This window comes from Pristiophorus japonicus, chromosome 8 (assembly GCF_044704955.1).
Source record: "Pristiophorus japonicus isolate sPriJap1 chromosome 8, sPriJap1.hap1, whole genome shotgun sequence".
In the NCBI taxonomy this organism is placed as follows: Eukaryota; Metazoa; Chordata; class Chondrichthyes; family Pristiophoridae; genus Pristiophorus; species Pristiophorus japonicus.
The window spans coordinates 56,366,147-56,391,329 of record NC_091984.1 but is presented as its reverse complement, the minus strand read 5'-3'; the positions used below and the strand labels follow the sequence as shown (position 1 = coordinate 56,391,329).

Below are 25,183 nucleotides of genomic sequence, written 5' to 3'. Positions count from 1 at the left end.
TGATATTAATAATAGCAGGGCATAATGAGACCCTGAGTTGCATTGAGGGTAGAATACTGAATGATATCCAGCACTCAACTGACAGGCTTCAAAACAAGGGCAAGAGTTCCTCCGCAAATATACAAAGAAGTAGTTATAGACAGGCAAAGAATATCAGGCTGGGAGTTAAATTACTTCCGTAGGGATTTGCTTTGATTTAAAAACCGTTAATTCCCAGAATGTAGAATTGTAATTTAAAGAAAAGTCCCCATTCCCTAAAAGTTAGTCAAATCTAAGATTTGAAGAGATTTTGTATTTGTTAATGGGCCAGATTTTGCCGGAGCAGGGTATCTTGCGGTGTGCTCCGTTAGACTTATTCGTGCACATTTTGGTTTTAAAGATCTTTGCCCGCAAAGTTGCTGGAAGTTGAGGTAATAATGGCTCAGCGAGGGCAAGAAAATATCTGGGACCTTGGTGAACAACTGGACAACAATGTATCTCTTTAAACTCTGGTTTTAGGATTGAGAAATAAACAGAGCAAGGACTGAGAAGGAGGGTGAATCAGAGTGGGTGAATTCAATGTCAAATCAGGTACAGAAAGAGAAGTAAAGAGAGGGAAAGAAAGATTTAATTAAGAGAGAGGGAAAAAGAGACACTAATCAAAAAAATTACATTTTAAATTTGACATTTTTAAAATCTCCTAAAACAGTTCACAACCTGAAGGAATGAGACTCCACACTTAGGGGTAGAAATTGGGTACTGCTGTTTTTGAGGCGGTGTCACCGCCTGAGTGCTGATTTTACCGCCAGGCGTTAGGCGCAGTCTCAAAGTCCTAAATTCAATTTTTACACCCAAAGATGAGAGAGCAGCACTAAAAAGTGGCATTGCACACTCATCCTCAGCCGGGAGCTTAGGTGGCCGACGGAATTTCCTGACAGGAGGCTGCCGCCATGCTAGAAAAAAACGGGAAGAAAAAAAAGAACTAAAACTTCTCCGATCCACACACGCACTTCCCCACTCTTAAAACGAATGAAAAAATGCAGAAATATATAGAGAAAAACTTACCTTCCTTTGTGGGCGATTCTGCCCGAGATGCGCTCTTTAACGACAACTTTTTCCTGGCTGCACGCCGGTACGCCAGTCGTACAAAGCAAATATCGCAATAGAGGTGTCAAAGAGGCGTTGTACACTGGATGACGTCACCACATGGGTGGCGTTAGCTGGCGCAGTGTTGCTTCTTGGCGCCTCTGCCAAAGAGCCGACTCAATTTAGGTCGAGGCGTCGACGCCGCTTACCGACGACGGTAGGCATTTGCCGTTTACTGCCGGCAGTAACGGGCAGCATAGAAACCCAATTTCCCCCCCTTTATAATTGTTTACTTTCTGGGCAAGAGAGTTTGATTGGCAGTCATTAACAATCATCACATTGTCTTAAACACCACAACTAGATCACCCTATCTTCTATACTCAAGGGAATACAAACCTAGTCTATACAATCTGTCCTCATAATTTAACCCTTTTAACCCTGGTGTCATTATGGCGCACCCCTCCAAGGCCAGTGCATCCTTCCTCAGGTGCGGTGCCCATAACTGAACACGTTGCTCTAGATGGGGTCTAACCAGAGCTCTGTACAGCTGCAGAATAACTTCCAGGTTCAAAATGCAATCTAGATCAGATCTTTGAAACTTCTCAAATGATCACTATACAGTTGGCTGTACGAACACCATGTCCAATAAAACCATAAAAAATTTATTCATTCACATCATGTGGGCGTTGCTGACAAGGCCAGCATTTATTGCCCATTCCTAATTGCCTTTGAGATAGTGAGCCGCCTTCTCGAACTGCTGCAGTCTGTGTGGTGAAGCTGCTCCCATGATGCAGTTAGGGATCGAGTTCCAGGATTTTGACCCAGCGACTATGAAGGAACAATTATATATTTCCAAGTCAGAATGGTGTGTGACTTGGAGGGAAACTTGCAAGTGATGGTGTTCCCATGCACCTGTTGCCCTTGTCCTTCTCGGTGGTAGAGGTCACGGGTTTGGGAGATGCTGTTGCCTTGCTGCTGTGCATCTTGTAGATGGTGCACACTGAGCACCGATGGTGGAGGAAGTAAATGTTTAAGGTGGTGGATGGGGTGCCAATCAAGTGGGCTGCTTTGTCCTGGATGGTATTGTGCTTCTTGAGTGTTGTTGGAGCTGCATTCATCCAGGAAAGTTGGGAGTATTCCATCACACTCCTGACTTGTGTCTTGTAGATGGTGGAAAGGCTTTGAGGAGTCAGGAGATGAGACACACTGCAGAATACCCAGCCTCTGACCTGCTCTTGTAGTCATATTATTTATGTAGCTGGTCCAGTTAAGTTTCTGATCGATGGTGACCCCCAGGAAGTTGATGGTGGGGGATTCGACAATGGTAATGTCGATGTATGTCAAGGGGCGGTGGTTAGACACTCTCTTGTTGGAGATGATCATTGCCTGGCACTTGTCTGGCATAAATGCTACTTGCTACTTATCAGCCCAAGCCTGAATGGCATCCATATCTTGCTGCATGCGAGCATAGACTGCTTCATTATTGGAGGAGTTGCGCATGGAACTGAACACTGTACAATCATCAGAGAACATCCCCAATTCTGACCCTATGATGGAGGGAAGGTCATTGATGAAGCAGCTGAAGATAGTTGGGCCTATGATACTGCCCTGAGGAACTCCTGCAGTGATATCCTGGGGCTGAGATGATTGGCCTCCAACCAATTACAACCATCTTCCTTTGTGCTAGCTATAACTCCAGCCAGTGGAGAGTTTTCCCCTTGATTTCCATTAACTTCAATTTTACTAGGGTTCCTTGATGCCAAACTCAGTCAAATGCTGCCTTGATGTCAGGGGCAGTCACTCTCACCTCACCTCTGGAATTCAGTTCATTTGTCCATGTTTCGACCAAGGTTGTAATGAGGTCTGGTGTTGAGTGGTCCAAACTGAGCATCGGTGAGCAGGTTATTGGTGAGTAAGTGCCACTGATTAGCACTGTCGACGCCACCTTCCATCATTTTGCTGATGATTGAGAGTAGGCTGATGGGACGTTAATTGGCTGGATCGGATTTGTCCTGCTTTTTGTGGACAGGACATACCTGGGCAGTTTTCCACATTGTCAGGTAGATGCCAGTGTTGTAGTTGTACTGAAACAGCTTGGCTAGATGTGCAGCTAGTTCTGGCGCACAGGTCTTCACCACGACATCCGGGATGTTGTCGAGGCTCATAGCCTTTGCTGTATCCAGTGTGCTCAGCCGCTTCTTGATATCACGTGGAATGAATCAAATTGGCTGAAGACTGGCTTCTGTGATGTTGGGCACCTCAGGAGGAGGCCGAGCTGGATCATCCACTCGGCACTTCTGGCTGAATATGGTTGTGAACGCTTTTGCACGTGTGTTGGACTCTGCCATCATTGAGGATGGGGATATTCATGGAGCCTCCTCCTCCCGTTAGTTGTTTAAATGTCAACCACCATTCACAACTGGATGTAGCAGGACTGCACAGCTTTGATCTGATCGTTGGTTGTGGGATCGCTTAGCTCTGTCAATAGAATGCTGTTTCTGCTGTTTAGCATGCATGTATTCCTGTGTTGTAGCTTCATCAGGTTGGCACTACATTTTTAGGTATGCCTGGTGCTGCTTCTGGCATGCTCTCCTACACTCCTCATTGAACTAGCGTTGGTCCCCTGACTTGATGGTGATGGTAGAGTGATGGATATGTTGGGCCATGAGGTTACAGATTGTGATGGAGTACAATTCTTCTGCTGCTGATGATCCGCAGCACCTCATGGATGCCCAGTTTTGAGCTGGTAGATCTGTTCTGAATCTATCCAATTTAGCACATTGGTAGTACCATGCAATGGAGGGTGTCCTCAGTGTGAAGATGGGATTTCGTCTCCGAAAGGACTGTGTTCTGGTCACTCCTACCAATACTGTCATGGACAAATGCATCTATGACTGGTAGATTGGTGAGGACAAGGTCAAGTATGTTTTTCCCTCGTGTTGGTTCTCTGACCACCTGCTGCAGACCCAATCTAACAACTATGTCTTTCAGGACTCGGCCAGCTTGGTCAGTAGTGGTGCTACCGAGCCACTCTTGGTGATGGACATTGAAGAGACCCATCCAGAGTATATTCTGTGCTCTTGCTACTCTCAGTGCTTCTTGAAGTGGTGTTCTGAGGGAGGGAGGTAGATAGTAATCAGCAGGAGGTATCATTCAAAACATTTTAATTCAAGCAAAAGATTAATAATCAATAAAACATATTACGATCAATTAATGCATTGCAAGCTCCATTTTAGTTGAAAATTACCCCTCCCTTGAATCCTTTGATGCAGATTGCTTCAGTGGTCTTCCCTAGTAACTTATTCCACAGATGTATTAACCTTTGTGTAAAATAAAACACTGCTTGCTTCTAACGTGCTCATTTTTAACTTGTATCCTGTGACATCTGAATCCATCAAAAGCTGAAAACATTCAAACCAGTGTATGAATTTAATTTGATGTAAACTTTTTCTTATTTTCTGGAAGCTAGGCTCTCCAAATATGTAACCTGACTTCAGAATGATTCTTCCATGCCTACAGATAGATAGAAAAGGACTCATTAAATGTTTTGAAAATAATTTACTGCATAATTAAAGTCCCAGTGGTGTTGATCCTTTGTATTACACTTAGCGATGCCAAATAACTCTGGTCTCCAGTGAATACTTTACATGGTTTGGCACATGTATAACAGTTGCTGTGTATTAGGCCTGGTGCATTTGTTTGAACCTTGCTCTCTATTTACAGGAGATACCATCAGCTACCACAGTTGTGTACACTGCCTTCCATATGGAAGCATTCTCATATCAGTCAGCATGTTGTCCCAGGTCCCTAGTTTCCCTTGATATGAAAACACTGGAAAATGAACAATTTTCATAGCCTTTAATGTGCTGTGAGGTTTATCACTGTTGTTTATCTTACAATGGCTTTTTATAGGCAAATGTGTTTGCACTTTAACCTCGACCTACACAATAATTTGTTTTTAGTAATTGCTGCTATTAATCTATTAATGTGATTTTGCCACCAATTTCCATGAGTATCCTGTCCTTTGCAATGCATGTTCTACACGTGCAAAAGTGTTGTGCAATAGTGATCAGAATATATTAGTTTTCAATGGTGAAATATACTCATCATAAGCAGCAACAGGTATCTTCTAGATTACCCTGTTTTATTATACTTTTAAAAATTCTCGTCAGGAACAGAGATTCCCCCGAGCCCTTTGGCATCACGTTCTGCTAAATCTGCACCATGAATTAAAACAGGCTGTGGGCAGTAATTCCATTTTATAATAATGCCTAAAGAACTTGCATTTATACAACACCTTTCACAAGCTCAGGATGTCTCAAAGTGCTTCACCGTCAATGAAGTACTTTTTCAATGTAGTCACTATTGTAATGTAGGCAAATGCGGCAGCCAACTTGTGCACCGCATGGTCCCACAAATAACAGTGAGATAAATGACCAGGTAATCTGTTTTAGTGATGTTGGCTAAGGGATAAATATTGGCCAGGACACCTGGAAAAATCGGCACTCTTCTTCATATAACACCATGGGACCTTTTACATCCATCTAAGAGGCAGCCGAGGCCGTGGTTTAATTTCTCATCCCAAAAGACGGCACCTCTAACAGTGTAGTACTCTGTCAATACTGCAGTGAAGTGTCAGCCTCGATTATGTGCTCAAGTCTCTGGAGTATAACACTTCGTATTATGTGGCAATCCAGCTAAAAAACGTCTATTTGACTTATGCAAGACACCATAGTAATACCATATTAAAATAAAAAGTAATTAAGCAAAATAGAATATTAATTAAATATAAGCATGTAAGTATGAGCCAGGAAAAGGTTATTTAACTGTCTTGTTCCAATAGTAGATATATAATTTACAGCATCTCAGACTAACCATTTACTTAATCTCCTGAGGGGGGTGATAAATCACTGCTAAAACATCCAAGAAGATAAAAAAAAGTGTATGGAATTTCTCCCCAATACACTAATATAATTCAGCAACACTCCAGAGTATTGGTTTACAATCACAATCTATATTGCTGGTCCATGACTGTTTTTATCTCTATTAATCAAACACACATGCACACATTTAATATTGTGTAACTATATTTTGGGGGCTGGGGGGTTTCCCCCATACCTCATATTTCCCGTGAAGATATTCCTTCAAATTTTAACTGCCAAACTGCTGTAAAGTGACTTTTATGCTAGGTCTCCACCATTGCTTCCTTTTATTTTTAAGTCTTATCCCAAGTATTTTCTTTTAGAGGTTTAATTGTGTAATGTGTGGGTGAAATTTGATCCTCATTCGTAAATACATGACCTGAATATCACCTCTTAGTGATGAAAGAGTCAGATGCTAAAACTGCTTCAGTTTGCAGGGCAGTGTTCCAGCTAAGTACAGGGAATATGTCAAATCCTCTGGACCCTCGTGTGTTCATTTATCAAGCCTCCTGATAATTCATACATAAGTAAGACCATTTACTTTGTTTGAGCATGAAGGGGAGGGGGGAGAAAAGGGAGGGAACAGGTTTCCCACCCCCCTCAATAAAGAGACTAGAAATATGAAACTGCAGTATTTCATTCATGGCTATATCGCTAGGGGATGTTAAGAAACCGTGTCCCTATTCTGCTGTGGGTTTTTCAGAGACTCGGTCAGCGTACAGGTTTTGCCTGAAACAAATGGTGATTGTGAGAGACTGGCAGCATGTTTTCATTCAAACTCTTTGTGCATTCTGTTGCAAAGTGTCACGGTTGATTATTAATTGCTTATTAAAAAAGAATTCATTGCATTAGTTGAATAGAGCAATATTGAATCTGGGGGTCACGTAAAGGTAAATCCAATTATTACGGAGTTAGTAGCACTGCTGTGAAACCTTTCACGTCGACATTTTAAAGGGACAGTGTCCCTTTATTTTGGCTATTTGGAGTTCCAAAATGTCAAAAATCAAATCTTTTCAGTACACTTAGGTCAAACGATTTAGGATGGGAGAACAAATCCCATGAGTTTGTACATTTACCATGTCACGGGAATTGCTGTCCAAGTACCATCAATTTTACATAAAAGGTCCCAGAGGCTGGCCAATTTCAGACTACTAACAAATCACAAGCCTTAAACCTACTTTATTGAGCAACATACTGTTTCAATGCTGAAAGCTGTTTGCTTTAAAGGTGCTTTCAGTTGTTGACTAGTATTCTCTTTAAACTATTTTAAAAAACACAGAAGTGATTGTACAATAATTGTGTTTATTCTCTTTTGCTGAACAAAGAGTAGGCTGGACAGTCCAGCTTTGGTTTTGTCACTCAATTGTATAGTTTAGAGACATATTTCATGATGCGTGATGATTATTTCTCAGAGGGACATCTGAATAAATAATTAAAAGAGGCACTTTTACCAGATTTTTACATATAGTGTGTGCAATCCAACTCATGATAGCACATCTCTGATTGTGTCTACCTTACGAACCTGCTGGACATGCAAGACAAGTACATACATAACTAAGATGAAAAAGCTAAGTCTCATCATCATGGCAGTCCCTCGAAACGAGGATGATTGCTTCCAGGCCAAAAAAGGATGAGTTCACAGGTGTTTCAGTGAAGGACCCGAACTACATCCTCAAGGATGGAAGATGCCTGTTCTTGGATTTTTTTTAACGTGTGGTGGCATTGCACACCAGCCACCACATGGGCTTGACAGAGCTAGGTCTTGGTCCAGTGGCAAGGATTACCCAAGATGACTGGAGACCAGCTCTGCTGCACGGACCTAGTGCGCACACATATCGCAGTATGGGCTAAGTCTATATAGAGAGTGATCAACATTTGGAATGGTCTTTTGAGAAGAGTGGTAGGGGTTAATTAAAAATATCAATACTGTGAATTATGAGCACTTCTTTAGTTTGAATTTATTTGCAACTACATGGTAGTGATTGAGAAAAAAAGTAGATGAACAAATAAAATGACCAAAATCAGTCTTTATCATGGTCACAAGCACTACCAGTAGTGATTCTGAATGATGGTCTGTGAGGCGAAGCATTGGTGTTACAATAAGTGGCTGTACACAAACCTACATGGAGGAGAGATAGAAATATTGTTAAACCAGGAAAAATGTGTAAATCCTTACCATTTTTTAATTTGTTCTCGGAATGTTGTTGATGCGGGCAAAGCATTCCTAGTTGATCTGAGAAGAAGCTGGTGGTCTTTTTCCTTGAACCAGTGCAGTCCTTTTGCTGGTGGCACTCCCAGGATGGTTGCAAGGCAGAACATTTCAAGATTTGGATCCAATGACAGTGAAGGAATGGTAATCTATGGCCACATAAAGCTAGTGTGTGACTTTGAGGGGAACTTGCAGGTGATGGTTATCCCATCAGATTGTAGCTATTGTCCATTTTGATGGTAGAGGTTGTGCAGCTGGAAATTGCTGTTAAAGTAAGGTTGGCGAGTTGCTGTAGTGCATCCTATAGAACGGCAACACTGCAGGCACTGTGCCCAGGTGGTGGACAATAAGTCGAAAGACAAGGGTGTCAATCAAGCACACTGCTCTGTCCTGGTAGTTGTTGAGTTTCTTTTTGCAGCTGATTAGCAAACATTCCATCACACTCCCAACTTAAGCTTCGTAGATGGTGGAGAGGCATTAAAGGGTCAGGTGGTTAGGCACTTGTCATACAGTACCTAGCCTCAGCCATCTTCTTGTAGTCGCTGAGTTGATATGGCCAGTCCAGTTAAGATTCTGATCATTGGTGACCCCATCCCCCTTCTGGGTATTTGATGGTGGGAGACATCGAAGTGGCAGTGCCGTTGAAGGTCAGAGGGAGATGGAAAGACCTTTTATTGTTGCCGATGCCTGGCACATACATAGTGTGAATATTTGTCTGGATGCTATCCAGGTACTCTAATAGGCAGGCATGGACTGCTTCATTATCAGAGAAGGTGTGAATGGAACTGAGCACGATGGAATTGTTAACGAACAGCACTCTCCTGACCTTCTGATGGAGGATAAGTCATTAATGATGCAGCTGAAGATGGTCGGGCCATGAAGACTTCCCTAGGAGCTCCTGCAGTGATGTCCTGGGACTGCGATGTTGGCCTCCATCAACCATAACCATCTTCCTTTGCATCAGATATGACTCCAGCTATTGGAAGGTTTTCCTTTTGATTCCCATTGACCAGTTTTGCTAGGGCTCCATGTGCCATATTTGGATGAATGCTGCCTTGATGGCAAGGGTAGCTACTCCCAGCTGTTCTCTCATATTCAGCTCTTGTATTTTTGTGTGGATAAAGGCTGTGACAAGATTTGGAGCCAAATCGTTCTGGCAGAGCCTGAACTGAGCATTGGGTGAGTAGGTTATTGGTGAGTTGGTATTGCTTGCTGGCACGATTCATGACCCCTTTCATTACTTTGCTGATGATTGGGAGGAGGCTGCGAGGAGAAATTTACCAGTTTAGATTTTTCATGCTTTTTTTATAGCTAGGATATAGCTGAGCAATTTCCTCCATTGTGGGTTCAATGCTAATGTCTTACTTGCACTGGAATAACTTGGTTGGAGACGAGTGGAAGCAGACCTTCAGCACTACAACCAGAATGTTGTCAGTGTACACAGCCTTCAGTGGGTCCAGTGCTTTCAACTGCTGCTTAATGTCATATGGAGTGAACCAAATTGGCTGGACTGGCATCTATGATGGTGGAGGGGTCTGAAAGAGGGCCTTATACTCATGTTCTGGATTCTGCAGCCTCCCCCTCTCCCTGTCACTTGCATGATTGTCCAGCATCATTCTCAACTGGATGTGGTAGGGCTGCAGAGCATTGCTCTGATGCATTGGTTTTGAGATTGCTTTGCTCTGTTTCCAGCCTGCTGCTTTTGATATTTAGCATGCAAGGAGCCCTGAGTTGTTGCATCGTGATATTGATCCTGAAAGTTCTTATAATGGTGTGTAAAAAGTTGATTAGAGCCAAGTAGTGCTCAGATAGGTTAACATATAAACGCCGTGTTCTCAGAGAAGGAAACAGACATTTTGAATAAATCTTGAGACTTGCTGCAGACACTCTCCAGAGAGTTGTTGTTCAGATAGGCTACAAACCTTTATGTGGTGTCAGAGCTGGGACGGAAATGCAAGGTTCAAAGCTCCCAGATCTCGAGACTAGAAGGAAATGTCAAATACATGTGGTGAAAATGGAAACGACACTTTGAAGTTTATGTAACAGTTAAACAGGCATACGAATTCAGAAAAATAAGCCAAGCCTCGGGAATCAAACCCATAGCGTCATCATCAAAGTACTCACAATCCAATGGGAAACCCAAAAAAGCTGTTCAGGTTGCAAAATAACTTAATGCAGCAAGCGAAAGGTCTAGACCTGCTTGATTTTCATAAAATGCCTGGACATAGCTAGCATGGCTAATGTAATCGCTGTTGGGTCATAGAACGAAAACAACACTCCTCACCTAAGAACAACTGCTGAAAACTAAATCGTCAAAAGAATTTCACAACTCTCATGTACAAAAGTAAGCATAAAATGTACTACGAATGAGGATTTCATCATTTAAAACCACTGCTACCAGAATACCAGTGGTGCAAAATGAACGGCAGCCAGAAACCTCATCAAAACGCCTGACATGTTGAAGCCAGTGTGAAAGGAAACTTCAAGAGCGGAACAAGAAACTCAACCTGAGATTGGGCAAAGTGAACTGGAATGGAAACCCTCAACCAGAATCTGGAAGCCACCTGGTGGATTAGATGTATAGTTTACTTGTTTGATATTATAATTGTATTATTATAATACTCATCATTCCCATGTACAGTTTGGGGTCTATTTGAATGTTGGGTTGAGTTAAAAAAGGTTTCCAGAAAGAATGGGAACTTTAATGATAGTAAAACGTTATATGGGGTCATCCTGTGGTCAAAGATTGGATTGATCTATGAACACCATAGTGCTGATTGTAACTTGAAAACCTGTTGTAAACAGTGTGCTGGTGGCCTGAAAATGGCATTGAGTCATTTACCAGCCCATTTTCACTGGTAATCCAAAGATCACCATCTCGGGTAAGGTCCTTTTTCAACTGGATCAGGAGCCATTGTAGGTCAGTGAGCAGATGGGTGATGGTGAGAGTTAGGATACGGGCAGCAGAGTTTTGGATGAGCTCAAGTTTATGTAGGGTGGAAGATGGAAGGCCAGCTAGGAGAGTGTTTAAGTAGTCTAGTCTCGAGGTAACAAAGGAATGGATGAAGGTGTCAGCAGTAGATAGGCTGAGGCAGTGGCAGATTCATGCGATGATACGAAGGTAACAGTTACTTTCTTATTTTTATTTAAACAATGTAAATTTATCAAAACATTAATATATAGCTCTTAGAGGTTTTAAAAATCATTGGGGGCAGAAATTCTGGCCACCCGGGTCCGTACGGAGTGTGTACGGACCCGGGAAGGCATCGCAAAAGTCGGTTTTCAGCGCACAATGCGCATGCGCTGAAAACCAGCTTTTCCGATCTGTCAAGCTCCAGCTTGTCAGATCCTCCGTATCTCAGGAGCGAGGACATTTGCAAGGGCAAGTTTGCAGGATTTACCATATCTTGCCCAGCAAATGTCCTCAAAACTCTTGCGCCTGATAAAAGCAGGCACATAGTCTACTTTTACAGGCGTAAGAGTTTTAAAATACACAAAAACATTTTAAAATAAAATTATAAAAACACAATTTATTGTTAAAAACCTTCCTTACCACGGTAAGTTTATTTTAAACCATAATTTAAAAACTTAAAAAAAAATGTTTTTATAATACATAAATAACTTTAATTTAAATTAATAAATATATGTGGTGTATTTTTTCTATTGTTTTTGGTTTTGTGTGTTTTGGGGGCTGTTTCTCATTCATAATAATGGGAACGCCAACTTACGAAGTTCCCATTATTATGAATGAGAACATATTTTACCTGATTGGCTGCCCAGAGCCATGTGACTGCAGCTCCAGCCCTGCGCACTTCCTGATGTGCACATGCTGAGATGCGCAGTCAATGGAGACTTCAGGACCAGGAACTCGCGTGGGTGCAGCAGGATAAGGTAAGTGCGCATTTTAAAGAAGTTTTTTACGCGATCGCCCGCGGAAAGCAACCGACCGGGATTTCTGGGCCAATGTAATTTGTATTGTCTTAAAGATGCTTTTAATCTTTGTGCATCTGAGTTAGAAGGTTGTGGGTTCAAGTCCCGCTCCAGGAACTTGAGCACAAAAATCTAAGCAGTACTGAGGGTGTGCTGCACTGTTGGAGGTGCCGTCTTTTGGATGTGACCTTAAACTGAGGCCCCGACTGCTCTCTCAGGTTGATGTAAAAGATCCCATGGCACTATTTCGAAGAAGAGCAGGGGAGTTATTCCCAGTGTCCTGGCCAATATGTATCCCTCAATCAATGTAACATGAAAACAGTTTATTTGGTCATTATCACATTGCTGTTTGTGGGAGCTTGCTGTGCGCAAGTTGGTTGCTGTGTTTCCTACATACAACAGCGACTACACTTCCAAAAGTACTTCATTGGCTGTAAAGCGCTTTGAGACGTCCGCTGGTCGTGAAAGGTGCTATATAAGTTCAAGTCTTGCTTTCTAAATCAAGGATATAAACGGATGATTGATTGTTTATTCTGTTTGAATCGCAAGCTTGCCACTTTTATCTGAGAATGAAAGGTCAGGGGAGGAATAATTCCTACATTTTGGGCCCAAGTTTCGGGCCACGCCTAGAACAGTGCAGCCCCGACCTGGACGCCTGTTTTTCGTGCCACAAAGTGCGTCTAAAAAAAACTTGCCTATTCTCCTCCGGCTCCCTGCAGGTCCTCTGGAGCTGGGCGTGGCGCAGCATGAGCTGTGGGGGGCGGAGCCAGGTCCCTGCGCTGAAAACAGTGCCGCGACCTCTGCACAAGCACGCTACAGTGGCCGCGCATGTGCAGTAGCTCCAGGCGCCCAAAACTGTGTGGGAGGGGCCCGAAGCACGTAGCTCCTAGCCCTGGCCGAATGGCCTCACTGGGGCTGCGTGGATAAGGCTGCCTCCTACGCCCAGCCCTGCTTCCTCCGGACTGGGACCCGACCCGACTTGACTCCCGTTCCCCCCCCCCCCACCGACCTCCGCTTCCCCCGCTCCCGACCTCGCTCCCGACCTCACCCCCCCTCCCCCGCTCCCGACCTTCCTCCCCGACCGACCTCCGCTCACGACCTTCCCCCCGACCGACCTCCGCTCCCGACCTGACCTCCCCCTGCCCCCGACCAACCTCCGCTCCCGACCTCCCCCGACCGACCTCCGCTCCCGACCTGACCTCCCCGCCGCCCCTCCCCCGACCGACCTCCGCTCCCGACCTGACCTCCCCGTCCCCCCCCCACCCTGACCGACCTCCGCTCCCGACCGACCGACCGACCTCCGCCCCCCCCCCGACCGACCGACCTCTGCTCCCGACCTCCCCCCCCCCCCCCCACCGACCGACCTCCGCTCCTGACCTCTCCCCCCCCACCCTCCCCCGACCGACCTCCGCCCCCCCACCCCCCACCGACCGACCGACTTCCGCCCCACCCCCCACCGACTGACCGACCCCACCCCCCACCGACCCGCGCTCCCCCCGACCCGCGCTCACGACCCCCCCGGACCCCGGACCCGTCGCCACCTACCTGTCAATCCGGTAAGTCTAAGCTCGAAGTCTTGGGCCCGGCCCGTTCAGCCTCCCTCTCCTTTCTTTCTTTCTCTCTCTCTCTCCCTTCTCTCTCTCTCTCTCTCTCTCTCTCTCTCTCTCTCTCTCTCTCTCTCTCTCTCTTCCCCCCTTTCTCTCCCCTCCCCTCCCCCCTCCCCTCCCTCCCTTCTCAGCCCCCTCCTCTCCACCTCCCTCCTCCCCCTCCCCTCCACCCCTCTCCTCTTCACCCCCCTCCCCCTCACCTCCACCCCTCGCTGTCAGAAACACAGACACTGACAGACAGAGAGTGAGAGAGACACACACAGAGAGATAGAGACACTGACAGAGACACACGGGTGGGGGGGTTTTGGGACATCCCAACAAACTGTTGGAGGACTCCCGGTGCTGCAGTCAGTAAGTAGAAAATTTTTTATTTATTGATTTTTTAAAAAATTATTTTTTATTAATTTTTTTTGATTGATTTATTGGTTGATTTATTGATGTATTTATCATTTATTATTGATGATGGCTCTTTTTGTAAAACTGAAGTGTTTAATGTTTGTAAACTTCCCTTTAAACATCCCCCCCCCCATTCCCTACGCCTAATTTGTAACCTACGCCTGATTTTCTAAGTGTAGACAAGGTTTTTCTGAGCGTACAAAAATCTACACTTACTCCATTCTAAGTTAGTTTGGAGTAAGTTTTCACTGCCTAAACTTTCAAAACGGGCGTAAGTGCCGGACACGCCCCCTTTAAAAAAAAAAATCTGTTCCAAACTGAAACTGTTCTAACTGACTAGAACTGGAGCAAACTAAATGCCGAGAATTGCAATTTCTAAGATACTCCATTCTAAACCAGTTGCTCCAAAAACACAGGCGCAATTCAGGTCGAAACTTGGCCCCTATGTTTCTATTGGAAGACTTATTTAATATACTAAATATATTTAGACTGAAGCTGTCACCATGATGGCCGTTATCCAATTTAATGTAAATGGAATGTTGGTCTCCATGCATCGATTTTCTGTTGGACAGTTGTCTTCAGCCACCTGGCCAATGGATGATTTTCTTACCCTCACATTGGTCTTCGGCAGTAGCGCAAAACGAGTGATAGCGAATCAGCAGCTCATTTTACACTCTGCCAGCTTTTCTATTTCCATTCAAATCAATAGATGAGATAATGGAGTGGAGTGTAAACAAGGTGCCGATTCGCTATTGCCCATCTTGCGCTGCTGCCCACGACCAATTTCACCCCTTCTGTACCTACATTTGTACAATTAGGGTGCAAATAAATAAGTGATATAAGAATGATGAAGCTAGTCAGATTATTCCTTTAGGATAATAGTTGAATAAAACCTGACTTGGAGGACCCCTCGTGAATTTGTGTGCTGGATTTCTACTCTTTGTTTCAAATAGGCCCATGTATTTCATAGACCACAATTGTGCACTTTGTCATGGCCACCATATTGTATGAATTGTTTAAATAAAACAGATTTTTTTAAAGTTTTACTATTACCAGCAAGCACCTCAAAGTACAATTAAATAGTCAATAATTGATGGCATACTTGAAATGGATTCTTCCTAATGTGACCAGCAGCTTGGATCATGTAGATCAGATTGAAACAATTAAAGGGTGCAAACATCCAAATGAATGATTTTAAGAGCAATGAAGCCAATTGGATTATTCCTTTCGGATAGCAATTTCTAAATTTCAGTGATTCTCAGTAGCTGGTGTCGTAAAACCTGACTTGGGGAACACACAATGGCTTTCGACTCATATGCTTCAGAAACCTAGTTCAGTATACATTGCTCGAAACTTTACAGTAATCACAGCAACAAATTAAAATTCCATATAATTGCATGCAGTTGCTCAAACATAGCATTTCAACCAGTTGAAGTACAGAAGAAACAAACAACAGTACAGCAATATTCCTGTCCAGAATAACTGCTCCATTTCCAGGTTTGGCATTCTGTGTGGCACAGATTTAACTAATTCTGTGATTTATGTTCTGCTTGAACAGCTGTTGACAGTCATCTATTCTAAATAATAATTGTCCTATGAAGAATGTGCCATTTTGATAGTACTGATATTAATTGTTTAAAATATGGATTAAAGAAGATCCAAATGACTTCTATAATATAAAAGTGATGTGACGTAATGTAGTTACTCTGGTCATGACCTTGACCTCTTTGTTGCTGTCAATAATGTCAGCCACTTAATCCACTTCCAATGTCTTTCTTCCACGGTCCTTTTCCATGGCACTGCTCTGTCCTGGTTCCGTTCCTACCTGACATGCTATAGCCATTACATAATTTCAAATAGTTTCTCTTCCTGTGCTCACATGGCCATCTTTGGTCTACCCCAGGACTCCAGTCAAGGCTCTTCAACATTGACATGTTTCCCCGATGATTTCCAGAAGCACAAGGTCAGCTTTCACATGTATGATCTGTGGACACCTCATTCAGTAGCCAATTAAAAAAAGTTATCTGTCATCACCAGTGCACTGCATTTGATTGGTCTGACAACAAGAATTTTACTGGGATCTTTCCCAGTGAGAGTTGAGGAATCCTGTTGTACCCAACAGCATAGTTTGAAAAGAGATCCCTAAGGGGCCATTTGGACTTATCATTCAAATAATTGACCAATCTGAAATAAAAACAGATGATGCAGGAAGTAGGCAGCTGGTCAGTCAGTATCGATAAAGATTAAAGGTTAAGGTTTCAGGAACAAGACCAAACCTTAGAACAGAAATAAATCCCCATCCTTGGGTGAAAATACATTAGTGGCATAATTCTTTAAATGGAAGAAATGTATTAAGCTGTGAGCTCAACGTAAACAATTTTCTCTTCTGAAGCAATTGACCTGAAAATGAGCACTGCTATATGTATAATGCATACAACTCACAAATAGAATTCTTTCAAATCTCCCTGCATTATCCACTTATTGATAGGTAATGGCGATGGTTTGTAGGTGGCTCTGTGTTAGAGACTTATCTCCACAACTCTATTATGGTTTAACGATTACTGAATGTAAACAGCCTAAGACATGGTATAATTAAGCCACATTGGAGCAAAGACTGAGATCCTGAAGCTGACATTGTAGCAACTGTCTAGAAAATTTCTAAACAAGGTAAAGTGACCCTGTGTGTTAAGTTTGTACATTTATATTGATATATTATTATATTATTATAACCATTTATGTTTTTTACTAAGATAAATTTTCTTTTCCTAAATTACACTAAAAATATTTTCTCCTTCCCCCTTCTCCTATCTATGCGGTTATCTATCTCAGTCTGGGGAGGTAGACAGACAGCGAGTCCACAGGCAGCTCCATTGGCCAACCCATTGGGAAATGTGCTGAGCATTAAGTTTTTGTATAGATTCATTTCCTTGTCATCAGATTGTTTGGTATAAATTCTACCTCATGACGGCTCGTATTCCAAGAATGATAATGGTGGGAAGCAACATGAGTACAGTTACAGCTTAGCTGAGCTAAACAGGAGAGGATGGCAGCATAAAACTTGCATTCTTGCAATATGAGAAATAACAATATTTTTGGAGAGTTCTAAATAATTATTTTCTTCTCTATGAAGCTTAGTACTCTAATATGTAACCATTACAAAGATGCAATCTGATTTACATTCCTTCCACCAATTCAGATTTTCAGAAGTTAGGTTTTCAAATGGCATGTGGAACCTTTTACAATTATTTGGCACAGGCACAGTGCTTTCCACTTTACATTGTATCTTTCAAAATTACTAGTGCATTCACCACCCTCAATATTACAGGAAAGCAGCTGAAGAGGTGAGCTGATATGAGATCATAGTTCTGCAAATAAATTCAGCTAAGCCTTATTTGTTTTGTAAACTTATCACATCCGGCAGAAAGTATTCTTCTGTGCAAACCTCAACTGGAATAACTATAGTTGTTTCCTGGAACAACAATTTAGACCTCTGCACTATAATTATATTGGTCATGTAAACTGGATAGGCCATTACAGTCGGTATAAGTACTCCTGCAGTCTGACTTGAAGACTTCACTTGCTTGTTATAAAAATTGTTTTGTGAGCCTCAGTTTCTATTGCTACAGAATGATAAAGGTTAAACAAACAGCATTCTTTTAGATGCAGTTTTGGTCTCCTAATCTGAGGAAGGACATTCTTGCTATTGAGGGAGTGCAGCGAAGGTTCACCAGACTGATTCCCGGGATGGCAGGACTGACATATGACGAAAGACTGGATCGACTAGGCTTATATTCACTGGAATTTAGAAGAATGAGAGGGGATCTCATAGAAGCATACAAAATTTTGACGGGATTAGACAAGTTAGATGCAGGAAGAATGTTCCCGATGTTGGGGAAGTCCAGAACCAGGGGTCACAGTCTAAGAATAAGGGATAAACTATCTAGGACCGAGATGAGGAGAAACTTTTTCACCCAGAGAATTGTGAACCTATGGAATTCTCTAGCACAGAAAGTTGTTGAGTCCAGTTCGTTTGATAGATTCAAAAGAGAGTTAGATGTGACCATTACGGCTAAAGGGATCAGGGCGTATGGAGAGAAGGCAGGAGTGGGGGACTGAAGTTGCATGATCAGCCATGATCATAATAAATGGTGGTGCCGGCTCGAAGGGCCGAATGGCCTGCTCCTGCACCTATTTTCTATGTTTCTATGACTTTATCTGTAAATCAGTTAAACAGTAAAATCAAACTGGCATCCTCTCATCATGCTGCAGTCCTCATAGAGTTTATTGTTCAGATATTTAGAATTGCAGCATTAGCTCAGCAGTGAGATATTGCACTAGGTATGCATAAAAATGGTGAATAATTAGTGTTTATGTAAGGTTTTGAATGCACGGAATACACTAATAAGAATATGGAATGATAAAAGGATTTGAACAAAATTGTGAAAGAGATGCCAATACGATCATCGTCAACAATTACTTTTATGATTATTGCTATTGTTTTAATTTATAATGAAAGGCTTAGCTTAGGGACTCACATCAGAACTCAACAACCACACAGAGCATCTGCTGCAGTGTAGACCTCCTACATGGCAAGTAGCAGGGATTAATTCTGAAGCAGAAACCAGTAATGCCAACCCCACCATAAATCATGGGATAAACCCTTTAAAGTGGTAAGAAATCATGAGTTGGTATTTTTTGGATTATAAACCTCATTAGTGGCTTTATTTAATCTCGAACAGGTCATAGTTCTTTAGCTCTTTACAAAAACTATATTACTGCAGAAAATGCTTTACAAAAAACGTTTTAAAAATCCTACCCGTTATCAGTTGGGATAAATTTTCATTAAAAATCACATGCCTTGCGATTAATTCGCGAGAGTTGACTTTCCTGCATCTGCAGCATGATCTAACTCTTACAACATAGTAGGAAGTGCATTAAACCATCCTCTACAATTGTAATCTCTCTATTCACAATATTGCTTTCTAAGGCTCACCATGCTCTACTTCAGAATATCTAATGAGGAAAACAGAAAGTCAAGTTTAGTTCACTCGTCACAATTACATATGCGCTATATGAAATGATATAATGCACAAAGGATTTCCACACAATAAATGGCAATATATTTGCAAGAATAAAATTACATCTGTTTTTTTTTCCAATGTGACTGTTAAAATACTGCAACTCCAAAGAGAGAATTGACAGCCTGTATCCATGAAACAGGCTAAAATCACTCCCTCAACCTAAGTGTAGTTTTGATATATGTATCCTGAAGTCATTTCATGGCATTAAGCAAATTTGGGGTTTTAAATTATGCTTGTAATCTGCTCGTGTTTTGTTATATTGTCTGAACCCATCAGATTAGATTACTGCCATAAAATTAATACAGAGAATTGGCAACTCCCTAAATAAACGGAAGAAACATCCCTGTTTTAAGGAGATTTCAGTCAGTCGGTTTTGAAGGAGCAGAATGCCATGTTTGGGATCTTTTATCACATCACATGCAAGTGATTCATGTTCCAGAGATGAGAGAGAATAGCTAACAACTTGGAGCAATGCCCATTCAAATATTTTAGCAGAGATGAGGTACTTGACTTACCACCTGAATCCAGAAACGCCTAAATGTTGGGATAAAAAAAACGCCGATTTGCTCAAAAAATATATCTGATTTGCACAGGCAAAAATTGCATATTTTTTTGTGCATGTGCAAATCAGCATATTTAGTTCCAAGATTTAGGCCTTCCATCGCAAGATCACGAGTAAAGCTTTGTTTCACTCCAAAATTGTCTCTCTCGCGATCCATTGCAAGAGTTGGCGATACTGAGATTTGTTGAAAGCTCCCGATATTATTGTTATATTCATATAAACTGGCAGGGCTAAGATAAAAAAATAACTTTTATTTATATTAGAACATAAGAACATAAGACATAGGAACAGGAGTAGGCCATACGGCCCCTCGAGCCTGCTCCGCCATTCAATAAGATCATGGCTGATCTGATCATGGACTCAGCTCCACTTCCCTGCCCGCTCCCCATAACCCCTTATCGTTTAAGAAACTGTTTATTTCTGTCTTAAATTTATTCAATGACCCAGCTTTCACAGCTCTCTGAGGCAGCGAATTCCACAGATTTACAACCCTCTGAGAAAAGAAATTTCTCCTCATCTCAGTTTTAAATGGGCGGCCCCTTATTCTAAGATCATGCCCTCTAGTTCTAGTCTCCCCCATCAGTGGAAACATCCTCTCTGCATCCACCTTGTCAAGCCCCCTCATAATCTTACACGTTTCGATAAGATCACCTCTCATTCTTCTGAATTCCAATGAGTCGAGGCCCAACCTACTCAACCTTTCCTCATAAGTCAACCCCCTCATCCCCGGAATCAACCTAGTGAACCTTCTCTGAACTGCCTCCAAAGCAAGTATATCCTTTCGTAAATAGGGAAACCAAAATTGCATGCAGTATTCTAGGTGTGGCCTCACCAATACCTTGTATAGCTGTAGCAAGACTTCCCTGCTTTTATACTCCATCCCCTTGGCCTTCCTGATCACTTGTTGTACCTGCATACTATCCTTTTATGTTTCATACCTTTGCACCTTTAACTTAGTAAAACATCCCGAGGTGCTCACACCAGTGTTAACAAGACAAAGCAGATACATTTGACACTGAGCCACAAAAGAAGAAATTAAAGCAGATGACCAAAAGCTTGATCAAACAGGTGGGTTTTAAGGAGCGTCTTAAAGGAAGAAAGAGAGGTAGAGAGGCGGACAGGTTTAGGGAGGGAGTTCCAGAGCTTAGGGCACAAACAGCTGAAGGCACGGCCACCAGTTATAATGAGAGATGTTCAAGAGGGCAGAATTTGAGGAGCGCAGACATCTTGTGGGGTTGTAGGGCTGAAAAAGATTACAGAGATAGGGAGGGGCAAGGCCATGGAGTGATTTGTAAACAAGGATGAGAATTTTGAAATCAAGGCGTTGTTTAACCAGGAGCCAATGTAGGTCAAAAAGCACAGGGGTGATGGGTGATCGTGACTTGGTGCGAGTTAGGACTCGGGCTGCTGAGTTTTGGATGACCTCAAGTTTACGTTGTGTAGAATGTGGGAGGCCAGCCAGGAGTGAGTTGGAGTAGTTAAGTCTAGAGGTAACAAAGGCATGAATGAGGGTTTCAGCAGCAGAAGAGCTGAGACAGGGGCGGAGGCAGGCAATGTTACAGAGATGGAAAAAGGCGGCTTTAGTTATGCCGTGGATATGTGGCCGGGAACTCATTTCAGGGTCAAATATGACACCTAGGTTGTGAACAGTCTTGTTCACCCTTAGATTGATGCTACGGAGAGGGATGGAGTCAGTGGTTAGGGAACGCAGATGGTTAATATCCAAGGTAGCTCTCAATCATTACCTAATTGTGACATGGAAGAACATAATTATATTTGATTTCTTTCAGAGAAGTCAAGGGTATTTGACAGTGAACAGTTTACAGCCAGGTCTGACTGTGGACAATAATCATTATTTACCTGTGTCATAGCTGATTTGATGTATCCTGTAATGCAATTAACTGACAATCTAATCTCTCTAGCTGCGAATTTCATTTGCTGTAAACTGACAGCATTTTTACAAAACAATTCAGACTGTAAAGTCCAATTTGAGCCCAAGGAGGATAACTTCAGGGTTTGTAGTTGGAATTGAATTAAATAGGACTAATGATGTTGTGGCACCACCAATGTGATGACACTACCAGAACCACTGGTCTTAAAAAATCCAGCAAATTTAGCTTTCAGATGCTGCTGGCTTTGTGAGACCTACACTTTGACACAAGAACAATATAAAACAGTTGAGTTTTGGCTGCTTTAATTTTGTTATTGTTTAATTTGGATTCAGTGCCCTTGTGCTAGCCACTGGTGTTTACCAATTCCCTTATCCTAGTGGCGGACAAGAACAAAGGCCCACAAATTTAGTTGTGTCCATTTGCAACACCAAATCTCTGATTGGTCCCCTTGGAGGACAAGACTAGATTTCTGATTTGTCCCCTTGGAGGTCAAGACACACCCAACAGTTTGTCTGGAATGTGTAATTTGATCCTGCCTGCTGGAGAGTAATTAAGATCGTTGCAATGTGTAATTTGATCCATTCGTTATGACAGCCAGGTTCCAGAGCTCACTACTGCTTTCAGAGAACAGACAGGGCTCACCCTTCTGGGTTAGGAGCACTCACAGCGCTCTCACTACTCAGGTCAGGTAGGAAGAGGTGAGGCCATGGAGGAATTTTGACAGGAGGATGAGAATTTTAAAATCAAGGTGTTTGTGAACAATGTTCCCCTAATTTTTGTTTTGGGTGCGCGGTCCCTTTAATGGGCTGTGTGGCACATTCAAAATTTTATCTCCCATTCAAAAGCCAGTAAACGGCCTGCACGGGACCTCCAGACAGCTGTGTGCCTGCGTAGCTTAGCGGGAATGTTGGTGGACCATGAGCAATGCAGGTCAACGAGCACAAGGGTGATGGGTGTTAGGATACATGCAGCAGAGTTTTGGATGAGCTCATGTTCATTGAGAGTGTAAGATGGGAGGCTGGCCAGGAGAACATCGGAATAGTCAAGTCTGGCAAATACACATAACTATAATGTTCTACATGTTGTCATCATCATAGGCAGTCCCTCGAACCGAGGATGACTTGCTTCCACGTCAAAAAGTTCACAGGTGTTTCAATGATGGACCTAAAATTCCAGGTCTGAACCAAATCTTGAAGGGTGGAAGATGCCTGTGCATGGATTTTTTTAACGTGTGGTGACCGTTGCACGCCAGCCACCACACGGGCTTGACAGAGCTAGGTCATGGTCCAGTAGCAAGGATTAACCAAGACGAGTAGAGACCAGCTCTGCCGCACGGGCCTAGTGCGCACACATATCGCAGTGTGGGCTGGCCCGTGCTGCCCGTGGGCCCTCGTCTCTTCTGGGCCCTGAAGTCGCGCCTCTCCTGGGCCCCGATCACGTCCCTCTACAGTTCTCGCCGCTCCTTCGCCCCGACCTCGCCGCTCCTGCTGTACCTGCCCACGCTCCAACCACCGACCTGGACCTTGATGACGTCACTCTTCACTGCCGTTGCTCTCCTGCTCCAGCACGTGCTGCTCTCTGGAGTGGTACGCTGCCACGCTGCTCCTTCCGCTCCCCAGTATGCCCCAACACAGAATACGCTTTCATCTTTTCAAATTAATTTGTCTATTGCCCATCACTAGTTGCCCTTGAGAGGGTGGAAGTGAGCTGCCTTCTTGAATCACTGCCTTCTGGGGGGAGGAGGGGAGAAGGAGAGGGGAAATGTGGTGCAGGTGTAACAGGGGTGGGGGTGGAAGAACGGAGGGTGGGAGAATGTGATCTATCTTCCTATCTGGTCACATTCTTTCTCTCTGTACCCATCCTTTAGACCTGGATCAGCCTGATTTTCCCCCTCTCCACTATTTTCACCATGCTCCCCCTGAACAAATTCCTGATTTTATCTCCCCGAGTTCCTGACCTTCTCTCCCCCCAACCCCCCCCCCGAGTTTCTGACCTCTCCCCTTCTGAGCTCCTCTTCACACCCCCCCCATCCCCTCCTTCGCTCCCCTCTCCTCCCCCGCTTCGATTCAGTCTCTTCCCCCGCTCCCTTTCAATCCCCTTCCCTTCCCCTTCAAACCCCTCTCCGCCCCCCCTCGATCCCCTCTCCTTTCTCCTCCTCCTTCAATCTCCTCTCCTCCCCTTCCAATCCCCTCTCCTCCCTCCCTCGAACCCCTCTCCTCCCCTTTTGATCCCCCTCTCCTCTCCCCTTCAAGCTGCTCTTCTCCCCCCTTTCGATCCACTCTCCTTTCTCCCCCCTCGATCCCCCTCTCCTCCCTCGCTCCCCTCTCCTCCCCCTTCAATCCCCTCTCCTCTCTCCTTCGATCCATTCTCCTCCCCCTTCAATCCCCTCTTCCCTCCACCTCGATCCACTCCCCTTTCTCCTCCCCTTCAATCCCCTCTCCTCTTCCCCTCGAACCCCTCTCCTCCCCCCTTTGATTCCCCTCGCCTCTCCCCTTCGAGCTGCTCTCTTCCTCGAACCCCTCCCCCTTCAATCCCCTCTCCTCCGCCCCTCGATTCCCTCTCCTCCCTCCCTCGAACCCCTCTCCTCCCCCCTTTGATTCCCCTCTCCTTTCCCCTTCGAGCTGCTCTCTTCCTCGATCCCCTCCCCTCCCTTTGCTCCCCTCTCCTATCTCCCCCCTTCGATACCCCTCTTCTCCCCACCCCCCCCTTCGACCCACTCTCCTTTCTCCCCCCAACCCTCCCCCACAATCCCCTCTCATCCCTCACCCATCCGATCCCCTGACCTTCTCCTCACGGAGCCAAGGAAAGCGTGCCAGTGCAGGCTGCAGCCACCGCACTGTTTGGTGCTGTGCATGCGCGACCGGACCGAGTGCACAGTACCAAACGGCGGTGCGCGCAGAGGGACCAGAACATTGTGGAAATAATCACAGTGCATGAATTTACCATCGGGATAAGGGCACTGGATTGAGAAGTCTAAATGCTGGGAGCTGGTTCATGAATGTTGATCTCCCGAAATCCGATCGGCATCATTATAAAAGCAGCTTTAGGCTTCCAGTTTCAGTATACTGGACCTAATTAGACTTTCTATTCTAATTTGTAGGATTGCAAGATTAGATTCAAAAAGACAAAACAGTGAAAAAGAAGATACACTAAGCTTTACTTTTGATGTCTACCACTTTGAGGTGATAGTGTTTACTAAAATGTGTTGCTATCAATACATCAGTGCTGCCTTTACTTTTTATAATTTGGACACCTTTTGATCTTTTCCATTGTATCGATTGGTAGGTAAGCCATTGATTGGGTACTTTGGTGCATAAGATGTAGGAAATTCAGATATAAGTTTTACTCTACGCCTGGATTTCCTCAATCTTTTATGCTGTTTTGCAAAACCTCATCTGAAGCTCTCTGCCACTCATTAACATAGCTCTGCCCACATGCAAAAGTGCAGCTCAAACAAATTTCCAGAATTTATGCCAGTTCTGAATGGGCTGTAAATAAATCTATGCCTAAAATTTTAGG

General features: G+C 43.7%; 1 protein-coding gene across 2 annotated transcripts in view; it reads left to right on the top strand.

Annotated features, from left to right (window-relative positions):
• plpp3 (phospholipid phosphatase 3) overlaps positions 1-25,183 on the top strand; it is a 163,462-nt gene that overhangs the window by 104,362 nt on the left and 33,917 nt on the right. The gene's annotated exons all lie outside the window — the stretch shown is intronic.